This window comes from Rhagoletis pomonella, unplaced genomic scaffold, assembly GCF_013731165.1.
Source record: "Rhagoletis pomonella isolate Grant_MI unplaced genomic scaffold, Rhpom_1.0 Rhpom_scaffold_00005, whole genome shotgun sequence".
NCBI classification, from domain to species: Eukaryota; Metazoa; Arthropoda; class Insecta; order Diptera; family Tephritidae; genus Rhagoletis; species Rhagoletis pomonella.
In genome coordinates this window covers 70,748,168-70,765,948 of record NW_023458559.1, presented here as the reverse complement: position 1 = coordinate 70,765,948, position 17,781 = coordinate 70,748,168, and positions in this window count along the sequence as shown.

The window sequence follows — 17,781 nt, the reverse complement described above, 5'->3', positions numbered from 1 at the left end:
CTCATTTGAGTGACTTTTCCTTATCATGTTGGTAAAACACAAAACTTTGAGTAAGTTCGATAATCTGCTAAAATGCTAATGATAATTCGTTGGTGCAATAGGGCCCAGGTGTTGCAGTTGTGTTGCAAAGTTAAAAATGCATAATATTAATAAATTTTGCTCCTCATGAGTTTCGCGCAATTCAAATTACAGTTATGCCTCTGAATACACATGTATATGTAGATGTTGTCATGATAGGGCGTTGGTATCAAAGTTCTAAATATTTAATTCAATTTATTTTTGAATATTTTGTGGTGATAACAGAAGGAGTAAGTTAAATTTGAAGGACAATGAGTAAAACCGAAATCAAGCTCGTAAAGTGCTTAAAAGCGATAAAACTCGCAGAAAAGTAGAAACTTACTCCTTTGTCTCTTTAAGCACCTAAGTTTTAGATTGTAAAGCTATATATTCTCCATAACCCGTATTGTCTCTTCTAACTAGAGTAATAGTAGCTAGCGCTAGGCCGATAGTTTGTTTGCCTGGTGAAATAAACAACAAATTTTAATCTGGAAAAAATCAACAAATTGGAAAAACACATACATATATACGAGTGCTTTAATTGCAATAAAAGTACATATTCATGTAGATAATTATCTAGCCAAGTCTACATATATACTAATACATATTGTAGAAACTTGAAATGGGACTTTAATGCGAGCCCAATGGTAATTTTAACTTGTACCATCGAGTACAATCAACGCATACCTTCTCTACGCAATCAACATAATGCTCCTTTAGGCATATCGAAGCCTATCTTTTATCTATGTGTAATTACAACTAAGTAAGAGGCATCTAAATTTTCTATGGGGCACCCTTTTATTTTGTTGTACATACAAGATAAAGACATCCACGAAAATTTAAATAAATTTTAGGGATCACTGCAGGGTATAAAAAAAAAAGTGAAATCTGCTGAATTGGCATGTTATTGAAAAGTCTTCATATAAAATCATAGTCATCGCCAAATTGATTCATCATGAAATATCTACATATTAAGCTCCAAGTCCTGATATTTGTTTAAGTTTTATGGATTAAGCGCAGCATTTTTCATTTGATTGTCTGGAGAAAACACCAAGAAACTCATGTACAGGGGAGAGTTAGTGTGGACCCTCTGAGGAAAAACGCAGTATTTAAGATTTTTTGTTTTTTTTTAGTTTTTTGGGTTAAGGGAACTTGTGTGTTTTTCGGGGTATGAAATTTTTGTGGATGTCTTTATTTTACAAGTGGAACATCATACAAAATTTATATGCTGATATTTTAAGGACTACTCTAGCATATACATAACTTATGTATGTTAACATAAGTATGTACATATAGACGGCTGAGTGGATGATCGCCCTATCTCGGCAGCCGGTTTAAAAACGCCCTATCTGAGAAAACTTTTCAAGAACACCCTACTTCAGAATTTGGTTGAAGAACGTTCTATTTCTGAATTTGACTGACAAATGCCCTATCTCAGAACTTGATTGAAAAACATCCTATCTCAGAATTATGTTTCAAAAACTCCCTATCTCAATTGAAAATATATTAAGATAGGACGTTTTTGAACCGAATTCCGAAAAAGGGCGTAAACAAATTCTGAATAATATATCAAATGTAAGTCATTATTTTTTAAAATTTAATTTGCATGTGTTATCACCACTCTTAACACTCCAAAGTAAATATTTGTGCTCTGTATAACCATTAATGTAGTCACTTTCGAGTAGTTACTTTGTCTGCGCAGCATAGCTAACTGATAAGATACGAACAAAAATAAATTGTTGCGTCACTCAATCATGCTGCCTCCTCATCAACCTATACCCAAACACAAAATTTTTAATCGCCTTTACTGTTGAATTTTTACCATTTTATTTGTTGTCAACAGTAATCTTTGAAACATGCTGTTGCAACTGCTTTCGGTTTTGTTGTTCTTGCTTTTAATTTATAGAACTAACTACCACCGTTGCTACTGTTGGTCATCAATCATTGTCAAGTTTTTTCAAGCCCAAAGTTGTTCTTTTTTCGGTTTACCAATAAACATAAATACGTTTGTTTATATGCATCTATAAGTGCCTATAGTAGATTTATATAATAATGTGTATACAAACAGATGTAAACTTTTGGGTAAATAACGATAAAAATACATTTAACGATAAATGATAATCAAAGTTTACCAAAAGCTTGAGTGTAAAAACGAAATTATTGATCGAATTTCAGTGCTCTGCATAAGCTCTCTTGCTTTACGAGGTTTACGAGGCTTTTACGAGTTTAAGGGAAGGCCCCTATAGAAAATGGTTTGCATTGCCGAGTGTATGCCAGCGGTGTATTCGTTGAAATATCGGAGGCCTAGAGAAACGTATTTTTCCAACAAGTTGTTGATTTCATCGCTTTTAGTCCTACAATACTTCATTGGAGCGAACAACTCGCAGCTGTCATACGGCTTATAAATTATAAGTTATAATGCTTGATGGTATATAGACGGCTCCAAAACTCCCCACAGCATTGAAGTAAAAATCTAAAGACCAAGGCTAACGCTCTCGGTACCTATTGGAGCATAACCTAGTATCTTTCAAGCGGAGGTATATTTTATTTATCTGTGTACAGAGATTAATCTACGTCGGAATTATCGTAGTAATAACCTGGCTCAAACCTCTCTTAATATTTGAGGTCAAGTCTTCCTTGGTTCATGAGTGCATTGATAGGCTTAATGTCCCGGCGGAGCACAATGTTTTTCAACTTAGGTACCAGGTTGCATAGGGCCTATAAGGCCTGAGACTTTTCTAGAACAATCAAGAAAGAAATCAGGAAGGTGAGGAACAGACTCAGTGAACAATGCTGGCGTTACACCGTGGGTATACTCCAAGCTAAATGCTTACAGCGAGGAGACACTTTTTTGCAGAGAAAATAATTTTATGACATGTTAACAGAGGCAGAGGTTTTGCCTCCTTCCTATGGAACCTAACAATAAACAATACGCTTATGAGTTTATAGGGCACTGGGTGCCGAACCATAGTCTATGGGCAAACACCATTAAGTTCTAAGTCAACTTATTTAAAATGCGCTATATTCTGTAGATATCTGGGCGAAGGAGAATGGACTAAACACCAATGTTGAGAACGCATTCATAGTTATCTTCACGAATAAATACAAAAATTTCCAACACCAACTTCCTTCTTTAGATAGTTTTACACTATCTCCGATGCAGGAAATTAAGATACCTGGATATCTTTCGGGCTTTTCAGTATTTTATCGAGACTTATCGGGATTATTTTGGGACTTACAAGAATGTTTCAAGACCTTTCGGTACTTTTCATGGCCTTTCGTGTCTCACTTTGACAAATTGTTGCAGACCTCTGTAAGATTCAGCAAATATAAGTACCTCTGTGAGTACACTAGGTGATACCCTTTTTCTTTTCTTTACTTAAATAAAATAGTTTGCTGGGTTAAATGTTGGTACTCACTATCGACCACTAGGCCAGAGGTTCATTTGAATGACAAAAGTAAAGCCAAAGTCTTTGTTCCTAAGATCTTTTAATAGCTATGAGCTTTGGGGCGACAAAAGGGGGAAACTAGGGGTGGGGGCTTGTTAAACAATTGGCTGACACTGAATCCAAACATAGCTAAGAGCTTTTTTTTTAATTCAGGGTGATACTTAATGGAATGACACGAAAAATAATGTGCATGTCTCTGGCGCTTATCAATGGGTTTTGTGTACATATTAAATTAACTTCACCGCTGGAATGCCTGATAAATGCAAATAACTCAATAATGATACACAAAAACAATGCTAAACCCGTTGGAGTGCTCTATGGGCATATTAAAGCATAAAAAGGCTTTAATCATAGACATATTATCGCACAATTTGGAAATATATTTATGTACATACGTACATATGTATCTGTATATGTACGTAACTGGAAGTGAATGTACATTAAAATAAGTATAAGTTTAAAAATATGTTGAAGTCAGACATACAAATTCAAAGCAAAAGTGAATGACGTTGTCAAGGATATTAATTAGACATTTCAGTCGTCTGAGATGCTACTCATCCGACTGTGTTTTGTGTAAAGGCCACAAAAGTTAACTGCACATAGGAGCTGCTCGAGGGACACCGGGTAGGCACACTTCTGCCATCTAGCTGCTAGAAATTAGCTTGCAATGCTCTGCGGACTCACCCTAACCACCAGTACTCGTAAAGGGTAAAAGCTAATAAAACGAAAGAATTGCCTTAATGAGCATAAGGATGACTAAGGAACTGTGGACGATGCAGATGTAAAGAAAATGTCAACCCTTTAATGTGTGTGGGAAGTAGTATTTAGAAAGTAGAGTATTTGAAAAGCATAAGAGAAAAACTAGCAGGAAAAGAAACTAGTAAAAGCGGTCAGCAATGTTAAAAGTGGCTTACCACGTCCTTCAGCCGCCTCCTTAAATGCGCTTAATGTGTCTCTATGGTAGAAGTATAGTCCCGGCTATATAGAGCGCGACATTTGCATTTGCAAATCATTTTTAATTACTGCAAATTGTAAATGAATGAATGAGAGCATAGAAGCTAAATGGGAAGAAAAGAGGTAAGTAGCGCGAGTTTTACTTATGCAAATAAAAATTATTAAAAAAAAATTAGTGAATCAATTTAATATGGTAAAGAAATTGTATGAGAAAGAAATACGTAGAAAATACGGAGTTCTAAGAAAAAATATGATAAGAAATTTTAAGGAGAAAGCAGTGAAACACAAGGAAGTCCTTAATTCGTAATAACTAAATGAGCTGAAATTAAATTAATTATGAATAAAATAATGATGGTTTTTGCGACCAGTAAAGGGTCATTCCAGCCAGAAGAAGATGCCTCCTCAGATAAAAAAATAAACTACATAAATTGTGTTTAACTCTGTAAAAACAGTAAAGCAGGCAGAATAAATCTTTAGAAGTAGATTTCTATCAGTTTATTTTTCACTATTTTCTCTATTTTATTGTTATAAAATGCATATATAATATACTGTAAAATGTTTGCCTCAATTCGAAAGAACAATTCATGAGCTTTAAGATGGTGGTAAGTTATTAGAAAAATACATTTATGGTGAGATGTTATAAGCGTTCCTTATTGGATGTCCCACCCGTCACGGCAAAATATGTATTTTTTTAACGCAACATAAAAATTCTTAACTTTCCCATTTTTTAAATCAGGTCCCCCTATTAAAAATATAATAAATATTCACATCAAATCAGCAGTGTTCATTTTACTCACGAACTATGTGTCCTCAAAGGTGACTCGTCCTACCCGTCACAAGCAAAAATAAGTTTTTTTTTTTTAATTTCAAAATATAATAATGCATAACTTATACTTACATACTTAGCAGCTCGAGAAAGACGCTATGAACGAAATATTTATAAATTTTCTAAAATTGCCATTGTCCCACCCGTCACGCTTGGAAAATGTTAAATTTCCGTGTAAATTATGTAATTAAGTTTTATACTTTATCAGTTTCGTATTAAACTGATAGCTGACTTCAAGTGTTAACACTGCGACTACAAACGTCTGCACCTGTGCACTGTATTGGTGGAAAAGTACTTCTTCAAATGCGGTCGCTTCAGCTTCAAGTTATTGTCGAACCTGTCCATCAGTTTTCTAGTATATTCCACGGTGATAATTTTACTTTTAAAACAAGTAAGAAAGTCTAAGTTCGGGCGGAGCCGAATATTAAATACCCGGCGCAAGTATTAAATATATGTTTTCCTCCTTTCCGAAAGCTACCGCTACATGATAAGCTGGGGTGTATACATTTTAAGTAAATTAGCGTCCTTAAATTTCGAAATATTGAAATTTCAAGCATTTCTGAAATTTACCGTTATATGAAAAGCGGCCTCAATTTTAGTCCGATTTCAACAATTTTCAACGGTTTGCTTTTATGTGGCAAGCACAATAACCACACCGAGCTTGGTACAAATTGCTAGAACGGTTAGCGAGATACATATATGTGATCACACGTGGGCGGTGCTACGCCCATTTTCCAAAATTTTGTCATAAACGTATTTCTAGGTAAAGAATTGCTGCAACCATCAATTTTGAATAAATTAGCTTTAATATTTACTGATTTATCGAGGATTTCTTATTTCTCGAAATTACGGTTATATGGGATGTGGGCGTTGTTATTGTCAGATTTTAGAAATTTTCGGCCATTTGGTATGCTGTACCAGGACATACAACTGTGCCAAGTTTGGAAGAAATTGGTGTAGCGGTTACCAAGATATACACATGTAACCATAAGTGGGCGTGGCTACGCCCGTTTGCCAAAATTTTATAATATTCATGTTTTCCGTCTGAAACTCATTGTAAGTATCAATTTTGAGTGAATTATCTTCAGTAGTTACTAAAATATCGCAGTTTTCGTATTTCTTAAAATTACCGTTATATGGGAGGTAGGCGTGGTTATTGTCCGATTTCGCCCATTTTCAATACCATCCGTCCTACGCCCAAAAGAAGTTCACGTACCAAGTTGCGTTAAGATATCTCAATTTTTACTCGAGTTATCGTGTTCACAGACGGACGTACGGACGGACGGACGGACAGACAGTCACCGCTTAATCGATTTCTCTTTTCATTCTGATCATTTATGTATTCATTTGTCTATATCTATCTCGATTCGTTTTGCCTGTTACAAACAACCGTTATGTGAACAAAGTTATAATACCCTTGTGCACAAGTGCGCTCGGGTATAAAATTAGTCCTGATCTTATTGGTGGATATACATAGCTTGCCTACTTTGATGCATTTTCCACGCCCGCAGAAGTCAACTGCTGGGTCCATGTTTCATCGATGGTTACAAAACGACTGAGAAGCGCGGCCTTTGAAGTGGTGACACAGTTACGCAAAGGTGGAGTCTTTTCATGTCCGAAAGTAAATTATATAAACACTCGCTTAGTGAGACTGCCTACAGCCTCAGCCATGTCTCACACTTTCTTTCTCCGTTCGTGTTATATCATTCTACGCATTTTTCATAGATTTTTGATGGTTTCGATACCAACTTTTTTCTTCCATTTTCCATAGTTGCCACAATACAATGCCGTTTGGTAAACTCTTAAAGCCATTTGTCTAAAATAAAATCCTTAATGATAAACTATGGCACGACAGAAATGTTGTTGAAAATGTTTTTAGTATTTTTCGCGTCGCGTTTAAGAATCCTCAGACAGCCAATAGAGGTCAATTTTGAGCACGCCAAACTCATTGTACCTACTCAAATATGTTCTATGCCCAATTTTTTGATTTAAATAGATTCTAAATACCTAACTCAAAGAATTTTGCTAATTATTACGCTGTTCCAGCAAGCGATTGATATTCTCACTGCTTTAAGTTTTGTTTTTAGATAGAATTCGAAACACATTTTCATGAACATTTAATACTCGTATATTATTTAGACAAATACGTAGTAATGAAGCACATGGTGCCACATTCCCATACAAAAATGTCTACTTGTGGGTGATTCTTCGTATAAATAATTCTCTAAATTGAGTTTTACTGCCTGTTTACCCACGCAAATTATTCCATTTTGATTCGAAATTAAATAAAATGTCATAAAGCACATAAATTGTCACCGTTTCCCCTCAGAAATAAGTACGTATGTATGTTGGTTCATAAAATAAACTGATTCCATTCTTCGACAATGGTTGTTGTAATCAGTATGTGTTTGTGTTTATAATAATAGTCTACATTCATATGTACATATATACAATGCGTATTGTCGAATAGTCGGAAACTGATTTTGATTTGAGTCGATTTGTTTGTGTTGCTACTTGTGTTTGTCTTTACTGCACGGATGTACATTAGGGTGGTCCGAAAACATTTGTGATGGGGAAAAAAGTAAAGTCACCCCCTAAGATTACTCTATATTAAAAATATACCGTTGTTTTTAGTTTGCTCCCCATGTAAAATACATGGAAATCTTTGAGCGCTTTGAGCGACCTCTAAATATTTTTTGATTTCAAAATGAACAAGAAGGGTATATTTTTCGGTACTATTACTATTTGTTTTTACAACCCTTATGTACATATATAAATATGAAAGTATAAAAATGTATGTTTTCATATTCAAGTGTTTGGTTGTTTGTAACACATGTATGCAATAAAATCAAATTCACTTTATTTCAACAATAAAGCTCATTTAGACTTCTTCTTGTGTTATTTAATTCAAAGACTTTTCACATTCGTCTGTGATACATACGTATTTACTTTTATTCTGAGCAATTTGGCATAATTCAGTAGCATTCACTTACGAAATATTTAGAGAAGAGTCGTCTTAGCTGAGCTAAAAAGGGGTACATAATACGAGGAATTTAAAGAGCAAGTGCTGTTTTAAAATATTAGAGGTATTCTCGAGGTCTTGCAAAGCCCTTGCATTGTGCACGGATAGCTGGGTAAAAAGCCGGTTTTCCTATAGGACAGCTTTGCTCACTAAGTCATCTACATATGAAAAAATTTTGATGGCTTTCGATGTGCAAATCGGGATATTGCATAGCTGAGAAGATGGAACCCCGCTTGAGGGGTACCTTATGTGGCCAATTTCCTTACTTCTGCGATCTCCAAAAAGCCATTGATGTTTCTTGTATTCAACGCGTTGTATAAAGTAGCCGTAGCTTCGTCGTCTACCATTTTGTGTGTTACTTAAGAGGTTTGCTCTCGGGAAATGGGTAATAAATATATGATTCGACTAGACAAAGAACCAGAGCCCCGAGTATATCTGCTGTGTTTGGCTCTTACTTGACACTTGACTACGAAAAATCTACACATAACTGATAGTCACGGAGTGAAGACGTAAAGGAGACTCAAGTAGCACATTGGTGTATAACTTGGTGTAAATTTGTGAATTTCGGTACAATTAATCATATTTATACCAAAATTCATAAATGTACACCAATTTATACCCCAGTGTGCTACTTGAGGAGTAGGTCAACGATGTAGTACAGGTCAACTAAAAAGGAAGAAAAAATAATGGGAACATTGTTGCTATTTATCAAAGCGCTTCTTCCGTTGTTATCTTGCAAACTCTGACGGTGAAGTAATCTTACCGCACAGATGACTAGAAGATGGTCTGCAGAGCCAGCATGCCAACATGAGAGGTAGTACGACACATCTTATCTTAGTTAGATAAACGACAGCCTATGGGGGTTACTACTGGCCTCTGCTTAACACAGCACAGCACTGGAATTTCGAACGTATTGGATCTAAAGTTGAATGACTTCTGCTACAGCTGCCGACATATAGCAAACTCGAGTGTGTAGAACATCATGCCCATTCTGATGTATGGCGCGAAAGCGTGGACAATGATTGCACCTGATGAGGCGACCGTTGGAGTGTTCGAGAGACGGCAATTTACGCAATTGTGATTGCCAGTACCGACGACCATGGAACGATGAGCTCTATGGGCTTTACAACGACTGTCGAAATAGAGGTCGTGTAGTAAAAGTGAATGCGAGTGCCGCAACACTGAAAGTTTTCGATGCTATACCCGCTACTGGTGGCAGAGGAAAAGAAGGCCGCCGCCTGTGCGTTGGCGAGATCAAGTGGGGAAGGACTTGGCTTCACTTAGAATATCCAATTGGCGTCAATTAGCAGAGAGGAGAAAGCGCTGACGTACTTAGTTGGACTCAGCTAAAAACGCTTAATTGACTACAGCGCCAATCAAGAAGAAGAAAAATAACATTATATATGCCACTATTCGTTGCATCACTACTTTTCTGAAAGTCTGGCTGAACTTTGTACAGCTAGCATCTACGATTTCGTGACATTCAGCAGGAAAATGAATTAGTTTGATTTTTAGCGAATGAAAAAATGTTACGATTAAGATGTTAAGATGTTTACAGGGCAATTCTGGCTAAGATAATAAAAAGTCTTTCGTAAGGCAAATGAAAGACAGATGACAAACGAAAAACGTTTGTTATTCTAGTATGTACAAAAAGACTTAGAAAATAAACTCTCTCATTTGCCACTAGTGGCGAAAAGCTAATTGGGGAGAAAGCACTTGTATATCAGTTAGCTCGCGTAGCTCCAACAGTCGCAATGGCCAAGTGAACAAAGCACTTGTGTGCTTTTCGAGAGAGAAATTATTTCATATCTTCAATAATTCATCCATGGGGAATTTTTCGCACGCTAAACTTTGAGAACCAGTGGCTGATAGCGCAAGCAGTGTTGCCAATCACACGCATTCTTCCTTCATTTAAACATAAACGCAGCCCAATAGTCAAAGGCGTCCTCCTAGCCACTTTTGTTGTGTTGTCGCGCCTGGAAGTCAGTCAAAGCCTATCCACGGAATGTGTCACTTGCCATTTGAGTGAGCGCCAAGTGGCAGCAACAACGAAAACGCAAGAACTATTATAAAAGCTATAAACTCGGCAATGGTCGCCTCTGTTTACTGGAATGATTGAATGTGTTTGTGCATGTGTCTCTGTGTGTATGTGTGGCAACCAAATGCCACTTGATACTTACATGAAGATAAGTCATTTTTATGTGACACTTTGCTTTAAATATTTCCCATTTGCGGCCATTTGCAATTTGCGACGCTTGATATCGCGCGCGCCCACTTCTAGGCTTCGTTGTAGAATGTTCTTTTTTTTTGCGATGCTAGCGGCGAAATTTCCTTACACTTTTGGTTGTATATGTATATGTAAGTATGCGCGTGGGTGCGCCGCCCTCTGCACGACCATTTGTTGAGATTTGGCACTCACCACTCACCACTTGCTTGCCTCGCCTCAACGCCCCTGCTGCCACAACTTGTGATGGCATGTTTTGGCCAAAACGTTTCAAGTAGTTAAGACAAGTGGTTGTAATCATAAAAATGCGAAAATTGCAGAAGCGCCGGTGGAGAATAGCATAGAGTGGTCGGCCACAGTGGAAGCGAGTGAATAGTTATGGCCTGTTTTGGCTGGTGGTATGTCTGTCTGCCAGTAGAGACTACATTGATTTTTTTCTTGTGCTATTGCTTAGGGCCTTATGGGAATCCGCATTTTTGTAGGCGCATAGGCTCATAAAAATGTGAATGACACTTAAAGCATATTTGGTTTACTCGCCATAGGCACAAGCGTGGGAAAGTCAAGCGGAGTTGTGGTCGGATGGCGTTGGCGTAGGATGTTGTATAAATGGTGAATAGGCATGAAAATTGCTTAAGCGGTTGGAGACAGAGGCAATTTTATTATAGGCAAAATATTAGCGATAACTCTTCAAAAGTAATTTTGGCAATTGGAAAATCGAAAATTTTCTCTAATTTATTGGTAGTCATTAAGAAGAGGCTGTGAACGGATGTTTGATATGGGCCCGAAATTTGGTATTTAATGCACTTATGTATTGGAACTTCGTTCAGAGGAAGGCAGTTCAGATACAAATATGTATCATAAAATGTACAATACTGCTTATATATATATATGTCCTTAGGTACTTACTTATGTAAGTGCATATATTAAAGCCTTGAAAAAAAAAAATGTGTTTCTTCAAAGAACCTTTCAACAATACATTCAAGAGTGGCTTGGATTCCAATTAAGGCTAGAAGCTTTCTATATCAGCGGCAAGAGAGTTAAAGTAGCTAGCGACGTATTTTATTACCCCCTTATACATATGCAGATTCGAAAAATTGGCTATTAAAAATTTGCAGATAAACTTATTTTTTAGTGAGAATAGTTTTCTTAGTAGTAGGAACAGTTATTAAATTACAAAAATTTATTTTTAAAGATTTAGCGTTTCACTTCAGTAGGTAAGGTAGAAAATAGGTTGAGAACAGTTTAATTTCAAGTGAGAACAGTTTATGATAAGGAGAAAATCAACTCTGCAAAATTCAATAGTATTGCATTAAAAAAAGGACCAGCTTTCAGGTTGTAAGTTGGGTACAAAAGCATTATAGCACAAGTATTATGGTATCTGGAGATATGTTTTGCAGTCAAACTGTGGTATCTTTTAAAAATTCACCTACTAGATTCCCGGTGTGGGCCTTTGTAACTTAACCTTTGAATCAAAAGACTACAGCTATGCGTAAGGCAGCATTATAATAACTAGCCGTCCGCTATAGGTTTGAACTCGGAAAAAGGGCCGAATATTTTGTATCTGAAGGTGCGATTGATTTAATTAATAAATCTGCCATTGTGCTAAAGCACCACTAAAAATGTTTCTGCTTATGTGGGACAACGTCCGTTTGTCTTTTTGGATCGAGATCACTTCACTTGGTCTGCTCATTGCATTGGTGGGCGTTCTTTATATCATTGACGATCCACGGGTGCCGAGACAAAGTATCTTTTCATTGGAGCGTCGTTATACATGCCTGCAACATGCCCAAGCCAGTGCAATAAATAATTGTATTTGTATGCCCTTAACTATTTCCATTTCCTTGAAAACCTTGTACAGTTCGTCATTCCACCTTGTTTCCGGATCCGTCGGGCATGATGAGAGACTTGTAGAGCGCTTTTTAAAATACCATCCGGATCCAAAGTAGCAACTGGTGGCTAAAGTTGTTCTTCCCTTGTTCTATTTCGTAATTAGTCCCTTCATCAGTATTTTTGGATAAGACGGGGTACTTATTGTACAATCACAAACTTGATTTGGTTAAGGTTAGGTTGGGTTGGTCTAGGAAGGCATGCATTGAAAGCTTGTTTCTCATAGGAGGTATACATATGTAGTTGCTTATTATTAGTCCCATCGGCTCCCCCTTTTCAAAGAGAAAAAAAAGAATAATAAAAGCTTATACTGCCTTGTACAGGCAGTTGCCTTACGTGCAGTTGTACAGGCCTTGCCGGCCTAGTTGTACGGGAATAATTGGTCGTGTGAGAAAAGTTCCTTTGAAATGTTTCGCTATTCTCTCAAAAAATGAATTTATTCTCAAATTTATAAATTGTTTAGCGTCAAAAATTATCCATCTTCCGGCCAGGCGCCAAGTAATGTCAACTCTTACAAGAAACGAGCATGTTGCACGTAAGTACTGCCGACAACCATAACACACAAATCACTAATTAATGCCGATATAACTGATATGTAAATGATAAATTGGTTTAAAGACCCATTTCTGTCGATGTAAAAGTGTTGTCGCGCATGCATACAGGTGTAACTTTATCAAAAGTGGCAGCTAGTAGCTGCGTTAATCTGGGCGCCAGCAAGATGCAAATTAAAAAGTCAGATTCATGAATACTCGTAATACTTGTAATTAAAAGTGGCTTAAATGAGCATTTAAAAATTCATATTTTAATGAGCGCCACGGACTTTGAGTATGTTTATTTGCGTGACATGAAAGTTCTTCTTTCGTATTCATATATACTTACATTCATATCTACATACGTGTAAGTGTATATGAATGTGCACCTGTCTATCGTATTTTCAGTTTAATAAACAAAAAAAAAAATTTATTTTGTTATCGCGTGTAATTACACCACACTTTGCAACAAGTTGCACTTAATATTTTTTCTTTTGACATTACTATTACTTAGTACAAGTTGCAGTATGTAAATTGGCGCAGTCGTACGCCTGCGGTAAAAAGCAGCTTTGACATTTTTTTTTTTTAATTATAATTGAGTACTGCAAGCTTTGTTTGAGCAAGTATGCATTAGCAAGGCGGTCCACTGGTGGCGCCTTTTAATTAAAGTAATTTTTTTAATAAATAGATAATAGCTCTTATGTGCCTTTTGTAGCAAATTTTCCCTTGGAAACAAACTGTTTATGCCCAGATATGATAACCAGTTAACGAAAAAAAAGAAAATATAATAATTTGCTAAGGCCTTCTTGAATTGGGCTGTGTAGCAAAAACATACATGATTACTTCACTTGCAAACAGCGTTATGTGATTTTATAATAGTAAGCCATAAATTAAAAAAAAAAAACTACTACGACAACAAGTAACGTAGAAATTGAATCTACTTTTTATTACCTGAAAAATTGAATAAATAAGAGCCTAATAACATTATAACATAACATAACAAATGTATTATAAATAAGTGTAAATTAAATCAAATCATAGATTGAAGGTTTCGAAATAATTCGACACGGCACAGTGGTTCAAGACTGGCATTTATGTTCATAACTCACTGGAGCCTTAATTTTTCAACCGATTTGAATAAGTTTTTTTTTTAATGAAAGCTTATAAAATTAGCAAGAGATCAGTTGAGCGCGATTTTGGAATTTTGATTTGTTTGTATTAAATTTTGTTTAGTGCAAAGTAAAGAAAAAGTAGCAATTTTGAAGAAAGTCGATCCTCGTGTACCAGTTAATAATTCTTACGCAACAAAAATAGGTGGAAAACAAATGTAGGGTCCCCCAAAACAAAAAAAAAAAATTTCACAAGAAAAATTTTAAATGTTATAAAAAAATTGTGACAAAAAAATAAAAATTTTGGGGGTTTTAGAAAAAGTCTAGGTATGCAGTTTTATATCATAAAATTTTAGTATCACAAAGTGTTAGTTACAAGTGGTTAAGTGTTCGCGTTGATTTTTAACAAAATACATAATAATATAAACTGCACGAGACAAAGAGAACACTTTTATTTAGCAAGCAGGTGTGCTCAAAATGGTAGCAAAAAAAAATTTATATTAAAAATCAAAGCGAACTCTTAACCACTAGCAACTTGCACTTTATTATACTAAAATACGCAGATTTTTCCTAAAATCTCCAAACAAATATTTTATTTTTGGTGAACATTTTTGTTTTAACTTTTCAAATTTAGCTTGTGGAATTTTTTTTTTTGTTTTAGAGGAACCGTAAAATTTTTGTCAACTAGTTTTTACTAATTATTGAACAGAACTGCCCCCACGTGAATATAACTTTTCCCACTTGAACAAAACCATTTTAAAATAACCGCTGACGGTTTAAGAAGACTACTCCCATTCTAATAATACTTCTCTAGTTGTAATCAAACTAAATATTCACACACTTAAATATGTATGTGAAACTGTTCTCAAATGCACTAAACTTAACCCTTCCAGAAACATATGTCGCGAAGAAACTTTTTGCATTTGAATGAGTAATTTGACATTTGAGAAAACTTTTTCGTATGCCTTTAGCCCAAAAAAAAAAAACAATTTTATGAAAACTTTCCCAACGCAGCCACATTTTAAAGACAAGTCTGCCTACAAACATATAAAGAGATTTACGTAGATCCATTAGTAAACTGTGCTAAGCAACAAAATTCTATATTTTATAGCTTGAAAATATCGATACCGATTTCAGCCAGTGTTTATAAATAAGCAGCTTATACCCTCATCACTCTTGACCCATTCGTCGTCGCCGGTCACAAGTGGTGCATTCCTGCTTATGCTTCATTAAATCCCGTTGCACTGCGGCCATCGTTTGTGTGTGCATGAGTACTCAGTCACCTATTTCCATACTTATCGAACAAGTGCGCAAAAGCACATTTACAGCTTCAACCACAACTATGCTACAATAAATTGCATAGTTGCACTTACATATGTATGTACATATGTATGTATGTAGGTGCTCACAAGTGCATATAACTCTAAAACACCTTTCTCTATATTATACGAGTATGTTTACATTTATGCCATTATGTATGGGCTTTACATTTTTAAGGCATGCGCTTAAGTTCCCACCGCTAACCCAACACCTCTGGTATTTATTTTTAAATTCCGTTGAACAGTTTTTGTCGTTTATTTTTACAAAAAGTAAAATATGCAAAAGAAATTCAAAACCACCAACCATGCTCTCAACATGTCACATTGCTATGCTAGCATCAGGTGGCTGTTTGGATGTCGTCGTGACGCATCCCCAAAGGGATGGGGAATTCCATGCATGCAATGCGCACATTTGGTGGAAAAATAAGTCAAGTGCGTACAGGTGAAGAGATCTCGGATTACATTACTTTGCACTGGTAACTCAATAAATGTACATACATACATGTGTGTAAGCATAGCTGTGTGTCGTTTTTAGCACAAGCATCAACCAGTTTGCAACAGTTGGCCTGTTCGCTGTGCTATTTCCATTTGCTACTTTTTCTAGGTAATTTGAGCTGTTGCTCGCAACTTAAACCCGCTGTTGCCTCGCTCGACACCTCTTCTTGGCGCTTTAATAGAGCGTGTTGGTAATGGCTATGACTGTGGTGACGATGACGATGACGATGACGATGGCTGTTGTGATGCTTGAGATGTGTGCGCCTGGAATTAATGTCAATTAAAATTAAAAAGTCGACGAAAAATAATTTGCGAAACTTAACCTAAGTGGGTGTTGGATAAGGTGCGGCCTAATGCAAATTGACTTTCGGCAGGCGAGGTAAATATGCCAGCATTTGGTTGCGCTTAGTGTACAAGTACATACAGTTATGAAACACGTCACTGTGATCTGTTTTGTCCATTCGTTATGAAAAATTACTCTAAGACTGAAAATCATAAAAATATGGCTACCACGTTCTAAAATCGTTCTAAGGAACTCCTAGTATAGCTGCATGCAAGCTAATTAAGCTGTAAGGCCTATCGTTGTTAAATTAATTTCCGTTTTACTGTGACAGAGAATGGATTCTATGAGTTGTGTGATTAAGGTCGATCATTATTGCTTAGAAATTTGAGAGTTAAGTCCTGTACGCAACTTTCATTGGGAAATGGTCATTTTTGCATTCTGTGATAATTAAATTTCGGAAGCTTTTAACGCTGTTCAACTGCCTTTCATCCCCAAAAACTTTGTGTGTAATGTAGCTCCATAAATTATCAATGGCGTAGAGATCTGCGGATTTGGACGGCCACTCCAACAAATTATTGGCTTTAAGCCAGTCTTTGAAAAGAGCGAACCTTCTTTGTTTGAGTTTTTGCCGAGAAATGTGTTCAAAGTACTTCTCCGTGGCGACCAGAAAAAAAACTTCAAATCATACACGCTTGAAGTGAAAATATTAAAAAAAAAACTTCAAGGGCAATGTTCTTTTCTTAAGGAAAGGATATGGCTCTACATATCTTAAATGACCCTACACTCATCTGTCTGCGGACCCAAAATATATTTTCTTTCCTCGTGCATGCAATAGTGGTAAAACCCATCAGGATGATCTAAGTTGAACTTCTTTTCGTCACATAATAAAACTTTTTTTGTTCTATTCTATTCTGTTTTATTTTATTTTAATTTACAGTAGTAACTCGATGCTTGCAACATAGATGTGTATGTATATTTTTCATTCCGTACTCAGTATTTGCGACATCCAAAAATTTTGAACTCGATACTTGCTACATTTCGGCCTTGCTGCTTTTGTTAACGTTCTTTTAGACTGAATGAAATTCGGGAAGTCCCGTCGTTTTAAGCTGCTGATGAAGTGTTGTGATTGGCCCAATACATACACTAAGATTTGCGCTCGTGTGGTTTAGAAGTTGGGTGGAGCAAAGCAATGCTTCCTTTGACAATATTATGACGCTCCAGAGACTCAGAAGCAGCGTAGTACTGAACAAGCGAGCTTGCGTAAAACCAACAGAAATTTTAAATTTCTTTAATTCCACATAAAATATGTATGTATGCATCTACTTTTATGTATACGAACGTATTGAACTTAACTGTTTTGAATTGAAATATTAAACATAATCAAATTGAATTCTAAAAAAAATTATTTATGTAAGTAAGTGCCTTCTATTTTATATGGAAAATAAAAACTCAGTGCTTGCGACAACTTCGAAACTTGCACCGAGCCCGGTTTTCATTACGTGCAAGAATCGAATCACTACGTATTTTATTTTCTTTTATTTTATTTTATTTTATTTTATTTTATTTTATTTTACTTTATTTTATTTTATTTTATTTTATTTTATTTTATTTTATTTTATTTTATTT